The sequence below is a fragment of the Seriola lalandi genome, unplaced genomic scaffold (genome assembly GCF_002814215.2).
Source record: "Seriola lalandi dorsalis isolate HSWRI2012SDOR001 ecotype SW California unplaced genomic scaffold, Sedor1 jcf7180002054518, whole genome shotgun sequence".
Taxonomy (NCBI): Eukaryota; Metazoa; Chordata; class Actinopteri; order Carangiformes; family Carangidae; genus Seriola; species Seriola lalandi.
The window spans coordinates 456954-476937 of record NW_019525071.1 but is presented as its reverse complement, the minus strand read 5'-3'; the positions used below and the strand labels follow the sequence as shown (position 1 = coordinate 476937).

Here is a 19984-nt window from a genome sequence, read left to right as displayed (position 1 = left end):
TTAATTTGAGTGTCTGAAGTCAGAGTGAAATTTCTGCACATCCATTATAGTGTGCTAAAATATTCCAACATTTGAACAGAGAAAGTAGTGTTCATGGCCTGGACACTATTTTTTGTTATTCCACAAATCAATGTGTCACATTTTATAGATGCAAAGATGAACAAAGATGGAAAAGTGTCCAAAATCTCAGTTCACTGCTCACTATGCAGTAAACAGTTTAGTGTATAGGGGGTAGCAACCTAAACAAAGGTATGATGTCTTTGCCCTCTCACTGTAAAATAAGGAAATGTGTCAATATCATAATGTGAAGTGGACATGTTCTGACTCCATGTGCATAAAAATAATGAGCCAACATTTGAAATGTGTTATTGATTATACCAAATATATTTAATGAAAGCAGCAGAAAGTGTCATGTTATTCAACAGGGCTGAAAACTGAAACATTGAAAGGATAAAAATCTGGAGCACAAGTTGACCTTACGATCTCGCTTCTGGTTGATTAGGTGACGCTGGTAAATGGACTACACTTAGTTATATAGAGCTTTTCTCGTCTTATCAACCACTCAAAGTGCTTTACAATGGAAGCCGCATTCACCCTTTCACACACACATTCACACAGCACTTTTTCCTACACATACAACTCACACAGATATTCACACATCGCGGGTTCAGTATCTTGCCCAGGGACAGATCGACCAACCTTCCGATCAGTGGACGACCCGCTCCGCCTCCTGAGCCACAGTGTTAATGCTAAGAACGTCTTAATAATCCAGGAACCTGAGTTCTGTTCGAAAACGCGGTTATGGATCTGTGGGGGCTGGAAAATGCGCTTTGAACAGTGACTCTGTCAAACAATACAACAGAAGAAGTCTAGAAACTTCTGTGTTTGTTTATATGAAAAGATTCACCACACTGACAGAAATATGTTTCCTCTTCAAAACGCCTGGGACGAGCTGTTCTGTTCTTTTGAATTATGTCATTATGTGGACAAATGGCCGTATGCATCTCTTCCTGTAAGGCCCTGGAGCGAACTAATGGAATAATGTTTAATAGCTATCACTGAATAAATGGCAACTGAACACAGGGTTTTAATAGAAATCTTAAAAAGTATGAATTGAATGTATGTGACATGCCTGATGTGCTAACAGGAGAACACACACCACCGATGTGTTGCCATAGTTACCACCGGTTTACTGCCATGAAAGTACAGGGACAGATGTTTCACAACTGGATTTCAGTCAATGCAATGATATAATGTTAAACTGGTCTATCGGGGTAATTTGAAGTTTTCCCAACACAATCCTTTTTCTGCTTGAAAAAATGTCATTACTGGCAACATGACATTCGCTCTACCCATAAAACAGTTTGTCCATCTCCACAGCTGTACAAGTAGAGACTGGGGACTCCTTACTATCAGCCCCTTGGTGCCAAACTGACCTCAGATTATCACGCAATTGAAAGGAAGTCTTTCAGGCTTGAAAATGGGCCAATCAGTACTACGTCCAGCATTTGAATGGTGCCTGTGTGAAAATTGTGGGTGTGCAGAGTGGGTCACTGTCCCATAGCCTTCAGTACAGTACAGGACTGTGCTGTCCTGACCCCAGTCGGACCCTCTCTGACATCCACAGAGCCCGAATCGAGGTCAAAATTTTCCACAGCCACGAGCATGGTTATGTCATTATTTCCCGACCCATACGTTCTCCTCCTGCTCTGTCACATGGCTCATAGCGCTGCCGGAGGTTCAGAGTGAATTAAAAGCATAAAGTATCAAAAGTTTGAGGTTTGCTCTGTTGACATTTCCAAAGATTTGAATAATGTGATTTTGATTGGAGGGAAACATCTAGTGACAAGCATTGTGGTACTGACAGCTGAAAAGCAAGCTCCTTGTCACCGGCACACCTACGCCTCTCGCACTTACAAGGTTGTCAGGCCGAAAATTACAGAGTGACAATCAACTCCCTTCATCCATAGCCTAACTCGGGTTTCCATTTTGAATATATTTACTTTAAAAAGGGGGTAAAGAGATACTAAAAAGCCCCCTGCCAGCGTAATTTAGCACCTGGCAAAGTTCACTAATTAATCCCATGAACCAGTGTTCCATTGGTCCCCGTGTGTCCTGATGCCCTGCACTCATAGGTGGCTGAATTCATCTGCAGTGTCTCAGAGTGATCGCTCTCGGCAGCAGTGGCTGAAAATTGCACTGGCTAATACAAACACACACATGCACACACACATACACACACAACCACACACAGGGACATCTGTCCTTCCACCCACTCACCCAAACACTTCTTTCAAAAGCACCGCCCACCCCTCCTCCACTCACATGTAAACAGAGAGAGACCCAGCACCACTGAACAAGTGGTGAGTGTTGTTCTCATTTGCATAATATAATTGATTTGTTTGAAAATGCGTTGCAAGACTAATGACTAATGTCCATGAACTGCAATAATGCAATTTAGCCTATCATCTGTCACCATTTTGAACTGGGGTCTTGCTCCTGTGTAGAAGGGCCTTTTGTCTCAAACAGCAATTTATTGGTATTATTTCATATTAGAATGTTTATGGTTGTTCACTTATTCGGCTGATTAATTATAATTATTATTATTATTGCCAATAACAGCACCTTTAAATATGAGTCTTAATACATTTTTACTCATTTTGCAAACGTGCCGCCCCTTTTTTGTATCTGTGACCCGATCTGACCCCCCCATTTCAAAGATTTCTAACCACGCCCCTGCCCTGTCTATGTCAGGTGAGGGACTTCTCTTTTTACACAGCTGCATACTGTAGGAAGGGACAATCAATGCAACTTCTACACCAACAGAATGACAGGATGTAAATGTGTAAAGAACCATTTCTCTGAAGGTCAAACAAATGAAACAAAAAGGCCTCTGAGTTCACACTGACATGATAATGCCGCTGTAATTATGAGATCTGACTGAATACAGAAGAAGCTCTCATTCACATGACATGTAGACACGTTTGTCTCTGATGCTGTCCATGGTGCTGAAACCAAATTCTGCTCCGGCATTTGATTCAACCAGTGGGCTGTTGATTCATCATGAAGTTTTACTCTCAGTGTAAACCGTGATGCTATTTGATCGGAGATGACTTTACAGACATTATTAAAGTTCTGTCAGTACATTATAAGTATCTTTTCTGCCGATTCCTCCCTATTACCCTTCCATTTAAGCTGTGTCTCACTTACAAATTACATATTAAAACCATTACCAACCAGTATTTATTACCCATTAATATATATATATGTAGTATATATTGCATACAGAGGATAATGTGATGTGTGAGCGAATTACAACAGGAAACTATCGCCATTTAAAATGAAAGCACAATTTCATGTTTTACTTATTGTCTGGGATGTTGCTTATGTTATCAGATCTCAATGTAACATCTTCAAAACATCATCTGAAAGTTCTCGATGGCTGATTGGCTAGTGTGTGTGGATTAACTTCCAGTAAGTGTGAACTTCACAACTATGACGCAGAAGAAATAGTGGGATTTAACTAAGAAACTTGGAGCTGGGGTTATTTGTGGAACTGAACATAAATGATTAAAAATACTGGAAATAACTGTGTGAATAGTGTGAACCACATAATCTGAATATACACACCAAACAATGGAAGTAAATAAACAAACTATTATCAATTTGATGACATACAGCACTATGATCAATGAATGACTTCCAAAATTGTTGGTGACTTACTTTCTTTACATTAATGTCAACAACTTGTTACCTGACAAGACAGCATATGGCTGGTATTGTTTTCACCTTGTGAGTCTTTGTGTGTGTGTGTGTGTGTGTGTGTGTGTGTGTGTGTGTGTGTGTGTGTGTGTGTGTGTGTCATCATGGTAAAATGTGGTCTGTACCTTGGCAGGTGTTTATATGTCTGTCTGTCTGTCTGTGGACAGATTTTGTTACTGAAGCATCACAACCGTTCAAGACACAGTCGCAAAACTTTATGGGTGTGTCGTTGAGATCAAAATGAAGTCTGAGTTGGAAGATGGGTGGTGTACTGAGTACTCACATAATCCTGTAGTAATGACCACTGAGTATTCATGGCTTGGAGCGTCAACAACTGTTGCAGATGTGATCCTATCCCATAGTCGCTAGTTTGTTTTGTTTTTTTTGTCATTTTGCCGACTACAAACGAGGACAGAGGGAGAGCGGCATGACATGTAACAAGGCTCCTTTGGCTGGGAATCAAACCGTGGACATGGTGGTTCCGTGGTATGTGTCTTAACCATTAAGACACCAGGCGCCCCAACTGAAAATGCGTCGATTAAAACCTGATTAAAATTAGTAAGAGTAAGTTTAACCCGTGTCACTGGATACAGGTCAGAGGTCATCACCTGCTTGCAGTGTGCTTGCATGCTGTGGCAGAAGCTACTATTCAAAAATACTAGAGCCAAAATCAACCACCTTTTCACTTTTCTTCTTAAGTTAAGTCGAGCCGAGGAACATGAGAGCTCTGTGTTACCCTCAGTAACTTTATGTGGAGATGAAGATACAAAGTGAAACCTAAAACCCAATAAAAGTCCTGTCATAAAAGTCTGTCTTGTTAGTAATAGCTGCTGTGTGTGTCTGCTTGTCCTTTTGTTTAAGCTTATCCTTAACATTTAGGTTTGAGATTTGGACTAGGACTTCTTCCACTGTCTGAAAGAAGTGGCCGAGTTAATTAGCAAAGAGATAAAACATTTATCATATTTTTTTCTGTACAATTTAGCCACACTGCCATCAGAAGGAATCTCCAGGTCCATAAAGCTAAGCAAAACATCATCCATAAAAACATCACCACCTATCGTCTCAACATAACTATCCACCTCCTTTTATGGTGACTGTGACCCGCGGCCATGAACTCATGACCTCTGACCCATCACGCATTCACATTCCTACACACAGTAAGTTTCAAAGCATACTTAACATTCGCCCCGACAAAGTGTGGTGTGTCTATTCCAACAGCTTCTCAGCAATGTCAGCACATTTCAGAGGCTTACATGGGGGGGGGGGGGGGGGACGATGACATGTCATACACTGTTAAACTGTTGTCATTTGTTTAAATACTGAAATTATGTTCCCGCTCTTTACACTCCTTCAGCACGATCACACATGCACTTGCACTCAAACACTCAAGGCTGCATGTGTGTGCATGTGTTCTGTACAAGCTATCAACTGCTGTGTGTTAAAAGCTACAGTGCTGACAGCGAGCACTGGGAAATGAGTGTGACTGTGAAGCTCAGAGGACTACGCTATGAGACAGAAGACGACAGGGCAATTTCCATAATGTACCTGGGCTCTTTGAGAGGCTGAGCCAGGGATGCACTCTGTATTTTGTCAAGAAGCAGTGGCAGGGGGTGGGGGCACATTGTGTGTCTCCTTCCCTATTACGCTGATTTTATGCATCTCAGTCTGCAGGAGGCATTGAAAGAGAAAGCAGAATGAGCAGAATGTGCTGTGGCAGATTAGACGGGTGCAAATGAACTTGCAAAGTTGGCTCAAGAAGAGAGCGAGAGCAAGGATTTTCATGACGTCTGGCTATTGATCCAGTGAGGTGTTTAGGAGGAGCCCTGTGGGCTTGTTTGTTGGTGTGTAAGGATTTCTGCTGTGCACAGTGTTTAGACAAATGACGCTGTTTCGATAACACAGGCAGCACACAGTATGGAAAATAATGCAGCAGAGTCTGATCTGAGAGCTGCGCTTCCACACAACAGAAGGTATAGTGTAAGGATTTTCAATGTTGTGGCTATATTAAGAATACCGTCCTAATTTGTGTAGCGTTCTTCCTACAACAATGGAAGGTTTGAAATATCTCAAACAGACAGCAATAGGTCTGGGAGATGTAACAACGATAGATACTTCATCAATAGCAATAAGAAAACTGTTGGATAGAAAGTCCAATCGTTTCACGGTTGCACGAACAAACCCTGAGCTCGCTCGCTCCCTCCCTGCCTCATAAACAACTCATCATATCCCTTGATAATGGAGAATGCTACGAGTTACACAATATATCGCCCAGACCTACACTGCAAAATAAACACACGTCGAGATTTTCAATTACAATTTTGATATCACTTTACAATAAGACTACACTTTATAAAGGATTTATAGAGGGTTTATAATTATGTTATTAGTTCGGTTGTTAACACTTTATAAATCATAAATAATTATAAACAAGTTATAACACAGTTTTCATACATTGATGCTTCCTACTCATTAATCTTACTAATGAGTTACTGGCATTTATAACTGGTAAGTAACTGGTAGAGGAGCCTTACTGTGACGTGTAAAACACATCATCATTTATTAATGAGTTACTATAAGGCTCCTTTTACCAGTTCGAACTGGTGGTGTAACTGGTATAACTAGTGTTGTAAAACCACAATTTTTCTACTCTTCTTACTCTTCTACACAGAGCGCTTCGATTTCATTTTATTTTTTCGCTGTTTGGCTCTTGTGTGTGTGTGTATGCAGGCTTTGCTCAAGAACCTCTGGAAGAGTATTTAGGCACAGTGTTGTTTTTTACAGTAAATACTCTGAGTTGGCATTTTATTAGGTGCACAGTGTTTCCCACAGGTTGAGAAATGACATGTGGTGATGGGAGGTGCATGTGACCCATGTACATGCAGAGATTCATGAAGTTTAGAGGGGAAGAGTGCAACCCTAGTTATATTGTGTTGCTACAATTTACAGATGTCCCCTAAACGCCTCACTTTCAGGCTACATTTTACTAATTACTCAACAGCAAAAGCGATTAGCCCCAATTCCCATCGATACTCATTACATTATCTAACTGACTAACAGAACATGGGGAAGTCTGTACTCTTGTATTTTGAGGTGAGTGAAATTCTAGTATTATTTTATTTATATATTAGCATTAATTAGCAGGTATTGGTGTCTGTGCTCACCATACCAGGCTTGTAAGCTAAGCTTGTTAACCAGCTAATTAGCCAACAATGAATTAGCCTTGGCTTAGCCTTTGAGCAGAACTCCCGGAAGCCCAGCTGTGTTAACAATGCTAAGGGGAGCGTATGCTTGTCACAGTTATTAAACCGGCATTCACTGAAGCCTCTGCTCCAGACACGCCCCACCTCTTTGCCCAGTGTTGGATTAGACACTGTCTAACTGAGTGAGCAGCTCACTCACTTCAGAAACCTGTGGGTGACGCTACGTCCATCTTTATACAGAGTTCTAACCCTAACCCATCCTCATGGAGAATGTGTCTCCACATTCCACACCAGTTTTTCTACTGAACGCAGAGACACTAAACTACTGTCAATACTGCACCTACACCACACTTGCAATCATAGAAGTAAAAGTGATGACATTACTGTCTGTCACCGTAACTACTGTGTTACTGCCCAACACTTTCATAGACTGACGGCCCCAGGAGGTGCTAGGAATACAGCGCGAATGTGAAATGGCTGCACCATTATCGAAGATCACAGTTGGACCGGGCACTGATGAGCTGCTGTGAAATGTCATGTTGTCATGATGAATGCGAGTACATTATGCAGACAGTTGTTCCTGTTTCAACCTGCTGTTAGATGTACCTGTCAGTCTTTTACTTCGTCCCCCATTAAACATGAAAACCTTTAATGCTGGGTTCAAGTGAAGAACACTCAACACCCAACAAGGGAAGGTTGGATTTCTTTCTGTTCAGTTGTCTATTAATAATATAAGAGTCATGTAGAACTACAGAGGCTGAAAATACTCTTTAGTTCATTTTGTTTCCAGTTTTCAAGATTTTCTTTTCTTGTTTTATTAACCTGGTGGCGGCATAATTAAAGTCTGTGAGCGAAGATGTGCAACATTTTAACTTGTGCTCTCCCTGACAAGATGATAACTATCTTATAGTTGCACTGTAGGTTGAGACAAAAAGGGCTGACAGCGAACAGCAGTTAAATAAATACTTTTAAAAATCACACGTAACATCGTGTCCTGATGTCCTCGAGGACACACGAGGAGCTGGAAGGTTTTTAGGAACATAGTGTGTGCTATGCAGGTTGTTCTCTTCCAGCTCATCATGTACAGTCTGTGAGTCTTTATTGTGGGAAATTAGATATTTTGCATCTCTTTTTATATACGCCAGAATCTTGCCCTAGTTGGTGTTAGATTGTATAACCAATTACTCCTTCATCTTACCTCATTTCCCACTCTGCCCCCAAAAAAGATAATGAGTGCAAAAAGCAGATGGACAGGCTGCATTATCCTGTAATGCTTCCCCTCACACAGCAGCACGCAGCTGGGCAGAGATATCACAGCTCAACTCCAAAAAAAGAAACACGACAAGAGAAGCCTCTGTGCTGAGGAATGATGTACTATTACAGAAGCAAAAAAGCCAAGGCGCTACGAGACAGGCACACTTGAGAAAGCCATAGAGACCACCCACAGTGCACAGCTTTTTCACACTTGTCCTTCATTTGAACACAGCCAAGAGACCACAATGGAAATTCAGCAAAATCTGCCATGGATGTAAAAATGAAACGTTAAAGGCCTTTAATATGCGTGTTAGAAAAGAAAGAGCAATACAGCCATATAAAGGCACAAGTATATAAAACCTGTAAAAGCAGCACTCCTGTTTAATGTGTCCTGTTCTCTCATGTCGAGCCACGTAAAGAGGCTGTGCAAATTAAAACTCCATCAGCAGAGCTGTAGGAGGATCTGTAATGGAAAGTAAAAGGGGGGGCACAGAACAGTTCTGACTTCACAAATGAGCCAGACCCTGAAGATGCAGCCTCTCACTGTTCGTGAAGCTCTGCTGTGTTGTCCAGAAATTAAATTTAAGTGGGCTATACTGTGTGTTTGCAGGACCTGAACAAATGCATTATGTGAGTGGGTCAAACAACAAAAAGACACTCTTCTTTCTTTGATGTCTGCAGAAACCGAAACAGTCGAGCCGTTTTTGATCTACTCAAAACAGGTAGCTCACACACACACACACACACACACACACACACACACACACACACACACACACACACACACAGACAGATGTATCATGACATATCAAGATCCATTAATCCGCTGCCATTGCCTCATGTTGCAGCATGATGTACACAATACCTGGAATACCTGGAAGCTGAAAACATCCCAGTTCTTGCGTGACCTGTGTAGTCACCAGACATGTGAGCGTGTTGGAGATGCTCTGGATCTGTGTGTGCGACAGCATGTTCCACTTCCTGCAAATATCCAGCACCTTTGTACAGCATTTAAAGAGGAGTGGGCCGACAGGCCACAAGCCACAATCTACAACATGATGAACTCTGTACAAAGGGGATCACTGTGACCAGCTCAAGGCGAACCTGTGCAGTAATCATGCTGTGTAATCAGCATCTTGCTTTGCCACACCTGTGACGTGGATGGACGATCTTGACAAAGGAGCAATGCTCATCAACACAGATCTAAACACATCTGTGAACAAAATTTGAGCTTAGAAAAAGTATCCGATCTGTAATTTCAACCCTTAACAAAATAACAACAACAACAAAAAAAAAATACAAGTTATATTTTTGTTCAGTGTAGAATTTCGGAATCTTTTGGAACAGTGAGGTGGTCTGTCCTCTCAGTCTGTGAAGCTGAAGTAAACATTAGCTGAAGGAAGCTCGAGAGACCTGTTAACTGCATCATCACGTCTGATATCAGACATTGTTAGACGTGACCTTCTTTTATTCTGAAACAATAGAATAGACAGTGTGTCATAACCACCATAACTAACTGTGTAACTGATATGAATAAACATGAATATAATGCCACTTTTGTATCTCATTCTTAGAGTATATATGAATATTATGTACTAGTGTACTATTAAAGTAATACTATAAATATAATGTAACAAATAATGAAACTAATGTGGACAACATGTGATGTTTCTGACTGCAGAACTATATCTGATTCATGTATATTCATATATATGAATTTTTGATACATGTATCTCATTCAAAACTATGTGGATCACAAAGTTAGAAATCTTCTCAAAGCTGAAATTAATAACAATGTTCGCTGTCATCATGTTTTTCTATTGCTTCTCAGTTGTTTAGTCTGTAAAACACAAGAAGGTGACATGGTTTTATCCGACCAACAGTCCTGAACACAAACATATTCAATTTACAATATAAAAAATATAAATAGAGAAAAGCAGGAAATCCTCACATTTGCAAAGCTGCCATTTCTGACATCGATGCGTGACTTACACACAATAGCTAAACTACACTCACTAGCTGCAGGCTGCTCACTATATGTCGGTAGAGAAAGTGTTCATTTGAGGATCTGATGTTAATAATGTGTGGTTGTTTCACTGTTTCACCCACACTCTAAGTGGAGCAGATTTCACAGTCACAGTTCCGCTCCTGCCACACATCTGGAGACTCAGCCACTCCACATGTCGGTGAGTATTTCATGTGAAGTCTTGTGCTGGGCAGCTACAGAGATGCTGGGCACTCAGCAGTGTTTGGCACCAATCTGAAAGTAATGTGATTATGTCGTGAAGGCACTTATGTAGAGGGCTACAGTGGTCGCTGGGTTTAAGAGAGTATGTCAGAGCTGTTACCACATGGCCTCAAATAAATAATTCTTTTTTCTGTGTATTGGTTTGTTCTTATCGATGAATTCTTTCTTTGTTTCATTACCCAGCCTCAGATGAATCACAATCAAGAGACTCTGCTGTCATCTGGGACTGATGTGACTTCTTTTTTTTTTTAAATGGGCCCATTAGGACCAGACTTGCCTGACGATTCATCCTCACTACTTTAATTTGAGTATTTCTCACACACAGCTCCAATTATCCCTGTTATGAGAGAGGATATTGTCCAAAGCAATCATTATCAGGGATTGATGTGTGTCATTTGCAAACCTATTGATCCTATTCCACAGAAAACGTCCACAGTGACTTTCTGCTGCAGTCATCTGCTCGGCTGCGATGTGCTCGGTTCGGTCGGCGTCCCACTTTTCAGCGTCTCTCTCCATCGATCAACGCTATTTGTCTACTTTCTCCAGCCAGTGACGGGTCAATACTTGGACCTCTGGGCTCCGCCCAACTTCTACCTCCAATCTCCCTCTAGGCAAACAAGTATTAATGGAGCCAGGTGAGGGGATAATGAGGAACCCAGACATAGACTCATAGAGGTCGGGGAGTGGCAGAGACACACAGAGTTCTCATTGTCACGCCATAATGAGAGACAGACATAGAAGAGGAGTGAGGCGGCATCCAGGACTAATCCCGCAGAGTTTGGAAAACTACAACCTTTATGTCTTGAATAAAAGCATCACCTGTCCAGATGGTGTTCTGGCAGACATCCACTGGAACCACCGCACCCGCGCTCCCCTGTGGTGTGCACAGCCACCGACTCAAAGGTCAAATTCACAGATAAATAAACCTACTGTATGTGTGGAAGATGAATCGGCAGTGTGGAAAAAATAAAGTCAGTGGCTTCAATTCATTCAGGACGGCATCAAGTGGGAAAACAGGAATCTCAAAGGTCAGCAGAGTTTAGACCAAAAGAATTTCTGCAGAGCTGGTCAGCGCTAAACCGAAGGCCATCAAGACAAATTGACCCTGTGCTTCAAACTTAGGAGCTTCAAATTAAATAAAAAAACACTCTCCCTGAAAAACTCTGGCTCACGGGGCCAAACTGAGCGCACACATTACTTTCCAGCTTGAGCATGGAGGAGACCGGCGGAGCTAAGAGCCGTGCAGCACTTTCATTCACTGCGATATCTGCTCAGGCAAACCCCTGTGACCTCAAAATAGCAAGGACCCCATTAATCAACAGCGCAGGACCGGGCCAGTCGATGGGCCGACGTCTAGCATCCATCTCCATGGAGTCTAAATTTGGGTGATAACGAAGGATGAGCTTGATGGCTGAGAACATTAAACTGGGCCACGCGGCTGTGCCAGCTGAATTATTAATCAAATACAGATATGTGTTTTGACGACAGCTTTTCAATCAACAGGAAATCTTTATTTTCCATCTTCGGCTCCTCTGATGTTTCTGATTTTCTTCCGTGGTAAGTGAATTTGAATGTGATCAATTTTTCTGACACAAACGGTGAAAAATCTCAGTCTGGAGAATTACGTCACTTCACTTAGAACAATCACTCCGTTCAACCGGCCTGCCCCTCTCTTTAGATGTGTACCATCAACTTTCAACTTTCTCTCAGTGGTGACTGACGCTGCACAGAGACTTTTTTTTGTATTTTCCCCTTTGTTGCTGTAACACATCTTATCTTATTTTATCTTATATGGCCAATTGCAATATCCAAATGTGTCACAGCACACCTGTCAGACCAGAAATGAAGCATCATGGTGCGACAGAGATGCCCCGGCCAACAAATCATATTCTCCAGACATAAAGGAACATTCATCATTTATATTTTTTCCACTCAAAGTGAAAGGCAAAGATGATCACTCCAAATGAAAAACGGTGGCTCTTATCACAATCACAATATCTGCCAAAATAATTGCAATATGATGTTTTTTTTGCACATCGTTCAAGTTGTAATTACGACATTTAGAAAAGTAAAAAGTAAAGAATGAGCAAGTAGTAAAGAAAAACTGTCTCGTTGCTCGTCATCATCCGAGCACCAATGTTCCCTTAACTTTTGGTTTGACCATCTTATTGGATTTTCTGCCATCAGTGTGAGCTTTTGTAGGTGGTATTCAGCCCTAGTGTCTTTCACTGCTACAGCAAACTGAAGACACAACACTCACCTCCTCCTCGGTCTAAAGGTGCCTCATTTCAAATTTGCCTGATTCTAAAATCTGACATTAAAATGTGCATAAACGGTGCATAAAAAGTCAATGTATCTGCATGTAACCTTTCTGGCATTAATACCCATATTACATCAACATAGATATATTTGTGTGTGTGTGTGTGTGTGTGTGTGTGTGTGTGTGTGTGTGTGTGTGTGTGTGTGTGTGTGTGTGTGTACACTTTATGTAAAAAATCAGTAAGGAGAGAAAAAAACAGCTTGGAGGCCTGAGCAATTTACTGTGCGATCTGTGTGAATATCTTACGATCCGTCCACACGGCTACACACACCAGTGTTTCCACGAGGAGCAAGAAGCCTGAAGCAAGGTCAGAGATGCACGAAGACCAGGGGGGGAAACCGGGCAGAGGGACGGGGGAGCGAGGTGGAGGGCAGCAACTGGATGACTAACAAGCACAACAGAGAGTCTATTGAGGAATTCCACATCCATTCACAAAATGCGTTTTGTGCCACACACACAGACACACACATACACACACACAAACACACACACACGCTGCCTCTGGTATTAAGACAATAGATGCTCCAAACGTTGCTATGAGGGCAAAAACTTTTCTGTCAAGAGACAAATTTGTCTGATGATGAAATGTCTAATAACCTGCCTGTGAATGCAACATATATTTCAGCTTCTTAAAACTGTATTGAAGAGACACTAAATAGTACCACTTAAATTCCTTTCAGTTCTCTAGTGGGAGACTGGGAGTACAATCATTGGAAATGTAATAATGTTGTGATGAATGACCTGTGGGTGACATGATGAATGACCTGCAGGGGAATACTAAAGACTTTACAGGGAGTCCATATCTCCAACACTGACAAGCCATCATAAAAAGATACAGAGGACTACAGGGGAGGCTGTGTGATGAGGCCTTAATGATTCTCTGCAAATATCTGATGTAAGAGGGAAAATGACCGAGTGTCAGCAGCTCTAATGGCAGCAACCATAAACCACCCAAAGTCTTCTAACACAGGAGATCATCAGTCACCCCACAGCAGACAACCTGCCTGTCACTGCACGACATGTGAATGGAAAAAAAAGTTGTTTTCCAGCCAAGGATCTACACACGCCCAGAGACAAGCTCAGTTTTGGTAAAAGTCACTTATTTGGGATTGAACTCATTCAAATAATCCAGATTAAGTGTTTTTTTGACTTCATTCGGAACAAAACTAAACTATTATCCTTCCAGCATCACCTCAGCTCACCCAGCTGTAATCTCATCAGTGGTGATGGTGATAGTGTCATATCCGATTTTTCTAAACATTAGGGATTTCAATAATAACCCTACAAATGGTTTAGTCTGTCAAACTCAAAGGGAAGAAGAACGCAGACACAGTAAACAACAACAACAACAACACGTGGAATGACAGCAGCGGGTGCAGCGGGTGCAGCGGGTGCAGCGGGTGCAGCAGGTCCACTGTGACTTGTGATGCAGTTATTCGACACACATCATCGGGGACAAGTTACAGACGATCAAAAGCCAGTCTGCAAACACACAGCTTCTCAAACTAAAACCTCAAATTCATCTAAGCAGCTCAAAGACAAACAGACATACAGATCTGTGCAGAGTTCAAGGTGCCTGAGTTTCAGTTGTTCAGCTGCAAGTTCTGTAAAACTGATCCAGTTAGTGTGGGTGAAACCGTCACCAGCAAGTCTGAAGACCCCAGTGAGCATGTAGACAGGAAGCAAAACTAAATGTCTGATTCATTCCCATTTATAGTAATTATATTCATTCTGCACTTTTATTTCTTAAGAGAACAGCTGCTGTTGGAGCATCTGTGGGTAAAAAAAACAAAAAAAAAAAGCAAACAGTTTGTTCTTTAAGATTCCAGCTTCATTAAATAAAGATGCCAGAAAATTTTAGATCCTCTTTTTGGACAAGTTAGGTTTTTCAAAATAGTCTTGGAGCTGGTTATTATTTATTTTCATATGATATTTATTTTCACTGTCACTTAATTGCAACACACACACACACACACACACACACACACACACACACACACACACACACACACACACACACACAGTATTGTCATTTGACTCACACTGAGCACGTCGTGTCCGGAGGGAGTTAAGATTATAAAACTGCTGCTTTTTCTGAAGAGAGCGTGTGTCAATGCTGGAAACGGGTCAGTGACCACAGTATGTTGTTTGTGTCCACGTTGGCAACGCAGAGGCAGCATTCAGAATAAAACAATGCTGCAAACACAGGAAACACGAGAGACTTAGCGTCTCAGGTGTATCTAGTGTAGAGAGTAATATCGGAGTCATGCAAACAAAATGTTCTAACCAGAAAATAACATACAGTACATAACTCATTTCCTTATTTTTCATCAACCTTGATAACTTGTCGTCCCATAGCTTACATTTTTGGTTTGTTTTTAAATATCTTGACAACAACTGAATGAACTGCCACGAAAATTTAGCAAAGACATTCAAGGTCCTCGGATGATGGATTGTGATCATTTTGATGCCCTGACTTTTCATCTAGAACCATCACCAGGTCAAAACTTTTACTTTGGTTTATGACCAAATATCCTGCTAAATTAATGACATTCCTATAGAAAAAAACTAAACATTAAATACATGTGAATTTTACCAGCAACTATTTGTGTTGTAGATAAACTACTCCAGCTTCTTTAAAAAGGAGGAAGCCTTAATGAACCGCTCACAGATATTAGGCTATAGCATATGGCAAGTATCATGAAATACATATATACATATATATTGAACTGAACATAGCTGAGATAACAAATAATATGTTAAAGAAGTGTCAATGTCTGAGCTACAGGAACATTTCTACCAGTCCTACAACACGTTTTGCCATGTTGACAAGTCAGTATACAAATGTATAGCATCCTGCAGGCTGTGAGAGAAATGAGGTGGAAGATTTCAGATGAATTGATGAAAACATCAGTGCAGGAAATATTTTTTCTTTTTTTTTTTTTTGGAAGTTGCTGCTGCAGCAAAACACAAAACCTCCACTGCAGCTGACACATCTTCATCTCTCTCCCCACATTTGTCTTTTTGTCAGCAACAGCAACATCAGCCACCGATTTGTTTCCCCGACTTGTTCAAGCGCAATATACTACAGCCAGTCACCCGGACACTTGTATCACACCGACGTGCTCTGTTGATGAAGCAGGTGGTTGGAAAGTTAAAAAATCAGCACATTTCCACCAACGTCACCATGAACACTTATTTAGCTGCATGAAGAGATGATAAAACACATTCAGCAAACAAACCTCACAATGCGGGACCTGGGAGTGTTTCCTATATACTGTAGTTCCCTCATTATTTCATTACACTGTGTGGGCCCTTGTAAACTGTAATGCGTAGGCCCTTTCATTACCATTCATTGCAGAAGATGAAACACAATGAGTTTTTAAAGCATATTCAGCACTGAGCTATAATATCAGGCTGGAGATTTACATTATTAGGTTGCAGTGTGATGAGATGAGACCCAGCCCCTGGTTCATCCCTTTGCTCTCACACTATGAAGATGAGTTCAGCTGGATAAAAGCAATAACAACAAACACTGTCTGACAGAGATGAATAGGCGGACAAAGCAAAGAGGAGGGAGGCTTAAGTCTAGCCATAACAGTATATTCTCTGTGGCTGATGCACCTTCCCGCCATCGCCACCCCTATAAGCCCCGTCAAAAGGTCGGGGGTCATCCGTCGTTAAACGAGGAGTTCAACTATTGCCTCTGTAAATTCGGCTACGACAACTTTTCTGAAGTTTTCAGCACCTTTCCTCGCTGCTGCGCCACTGAGACGCTGAGAGGGATGAGAGTGATTGATGGGAGTCCGGCTCCTCCCCCGACGCCGCTCTATTGATCTCTTCGCTCCGACTGACGGCAGACGTTACAGCCAAGAAAACACATGCACCTGATTGCATGCCACCGTTCATGGGAAAACCATTTTCGGCGGAGCGCTGTGGAAAAGCAGTACACTTCCTGTTCAGTCGCACAGTGGTGAACAGCACATTCTTTGGCGGGCCCTCAGTGTCTCTGTTAAAGGGATTTGTTATGCCGTTTTTACAGAGTGGGTACGCTTCAGACCGATGCGTGCGACTGAGAGAGCTGCTCGGTTTTTGTGGAAACAATAATTGAAGTGCCAGATAATCATGCTCACTGTTTTCTGGAAAAACTGTTGACTTTTCTGTTCAAGGTAATTTGAACTTGAAGCCACCATGGAGTAACACAGAAATCAGAAATCAAAAACAGAAATCAAGAAGCACATAAAAGCTTCTTCCAATAGTTCGGAGTGACAGAAAAATGTTCTGGTTACACAATGAGACGTTTTATGGTGTAAGATTGGTTTTTAATAACCAGGCACATTTTTCAAACGAGGGGCATTCACAGGGTCGGGGAAGATAAAAAAACACTAATACAGGAGCCAGTTGGCTGTTTTTGTTACAGTAACGATAACAACCTCACAGTAAATTACAACCGGGCTCAAGCCGCGGCCGTGATGAGAGACAGCCCGAGAAAGCCAAATGGAAAGATGATATAAATCTGAGATGCTAAATCTATTTACTTTAGAATGCACAAGTTGGAAATTATGAGAAGTTTTCTGGTTAAAGGGTGTGGGGAGGATGAGGTCAGAGATGGAGGTATTTTCCATCCATTAGTGGTGTAGCATGAGATACACACATAATTCGCTTTCCACATCTTCACCCAATTAACTAATCACATCACAATCGAGTGCGCTCTGGCTTGATGCTTCACATCAGTGAGAAGTTATTGAACCCCAAACGCTGAGCAAAGCATCTCTCACTCACACACACACACACACACACACACACACACACACACACACACATCCAGCAGAGGGCTGTTATCGCGCTCTAAAATGATATGAATGAACACAGCTGATGCAACCAAACAAACCATTTCCAAACACATTCTTGTAGATGTTAGCTTCTCAGCTGAAGGGTTTTTAAAAAGCCAAAAATATGAATTAACAATGAATAATGCGTGGTGCGGATGTTACCGGCTTTGGCAGCTGCTTATACTGCTAATTGATTGTAAAACTGAAATATGCATAAAATACTGAATATTAGACACCGGGAGCCATAAAAGGACGATTATGTAACCAGGGGAAAAAAGACAGGTGCAGGTGAGAGATGAACATTAACCATGGGAACAAAGAGATTTAAGTCAGAGAAGTAACACAGAAATTCGAGACTTCGGAAGAGGTCACTCTGGCTTTAGTGGATCTGCAGAAATTCACCATTATTGAGAAGGCAACAGTCTTCTTCTTCTTCTTCTTCTTCTTCTTCTTCGGTCAGTCGAGGTTTATCAGGACAGATACAGGTGGGTGACAAATTAAAACCATCATAAATAGGATGGTGTTCCACGAAAAGCCAGAGAAGCTTCAGAAAGGTGCTACATTCAGCAAGTCTCTGAACAAAATCTCCCATATGATGTTCAAGTGGATTGAAATCTGGAGATTGTGGAGACAACAGAATATGATTCACACTATTTTCACACTCATCAGACCGGTCAGCGATACTCTTGCTGCAGACCTCTGAATTACCACCATCATCTCTGATCGGTTCAGCAGCTGAAACAGACTTGTGTTGTGACTGCTGTTGTGTTTGTTGAGCTGTTCCTCTGAGTCAATCAGAGCGTTGTCAAGCAGGATTAAAAATAAAGACGCCATCTTCCTGCGACAAAGATAGAAAAATGGTGAGAAAAACTGGATGAGATCGACACAGCGCCACAGGCTGCTGTATATGTCCACTTACTGTATGTGATGAAGGTGTGTGTAAGTAGCGAGAGAGACACAGAGTGAGAAGGAGAGCGCTGACGCTGGCGACCGTTAGAAGTTAACAATGTAGCTCTTAAGGTAGCAGAGCGATGTGTGACGTGCACTCGAGGCTGTTTTTCCAGTTAATAAAAGCTACAACTCCTCAAGACCCAAGTTCCCACGTCTCCCTTGTGCTTCCCAACTACAGTCTGGACGACGGGCCAGGGAAAGGTTAACACTGACACAGGAAAATATAACGCCTTGTCACTGGAGTGAGTCCTTTTCAATTTAAATATTTTGAAGATTACCATAGAAGTGTTTAGCTATTTTTCCTCTATACTGCACATTTGATCTGTTTAGTGTCAGTTCAGAGGAATAATCTTAATTCTTCCTCAGCCAGGGAGGAGGGCAGAAAAGGTGAAGGTGTCCAGGCAGAGAGCAGCAAGATGCAGCAGAGGGACTTTTCATCACAGGAAAGACAGGCGGCACAAAATCAGGAGACAGGACAGGCTGTGTCCCGTCGGTGTAGTGAACAGCTGAACGCCACACCGACATGGTGCTTTTGGCTGGTGGGGTCGGTGAGAGGGGAATAAAGAAGAGCTCTTTGTAGAAAATGTTTTTCCCAAGAACATGCGAGTAGACAAGCAACTTCACAGTTTGTTTTTCTTGTGTTCCACATCAACATCTTATCCAAACACACATTCCAGAGATTTCTGCCCCTGTGTCCACAATAACTTGGAGATTTTCTTTCATGTTTTCTATTCTCATTCTCGTCCTTCTCTCTCTCCGTTTAGTTCGCAATCTGTCTGATGAACCTCTTATTCCACGGACAGAGTGCTTGGTCTCTCTGTATTGTAGTCTTCATTTGGGTGGTGGCAGCCCAGCAGACAGACCTTTCTCAAAATTAAAAATGCGGAGGAAAGAAACTGTGCTATGAACAAAGATGCTCAGCTGAACGCTTCGGAAATGTTACATTTGAATATTACATTCAGTGGTGAAGAATGACCTACAGTTTGTTCTTTTGTACCGGTGACAATGACATTCTCGTTCCCATCTCCTGCATCATTGACCTTGAATTGTGAATCAAACATCCATTGAGCTCGTGTGACTGCTCCCTGTTTCAAAGCCAAACAGCCCTCAAAGCAGACATTTGACAACAGTGTTCATTAACAGACATATTTGCACAAGAACAAAACGAATAATAAACCCATTTTTTTCTTTCCATGTCTGTGTGAGTGGCAATTCAAACAGGTGCCACAAAAGCTGCATGCAGACAGTGTCTTGTCTTCATTTTCAATTTCAGGTTGATCAGGGATTATAAAACAACTTTGTTGGTGAATAAAACAGATAAGCAACGGTCAAACATGGGGCAATAAAGTCCTGTGTTTGTGCAAAGCGGGCATTAATAATAATGGACTGGATAGGACAAATAGATCTGCCCACAGCG

General features: G+C 41.7%; 1 protein-coding gene across 3 annotated transcripts in view; it reads right to left on the bottom strand.

The window, feature by feature from the left end:
* The window catches only part of kcnq5b (potassium voltage-gated channel, KQT-like subfamily, member 5b), a 115412-nt gene that overhangs the window by 33783 nt on the left and 61645 nt on the right, over positions 1–19984 (bottom strand). The window lies entirely within an intron of this gene.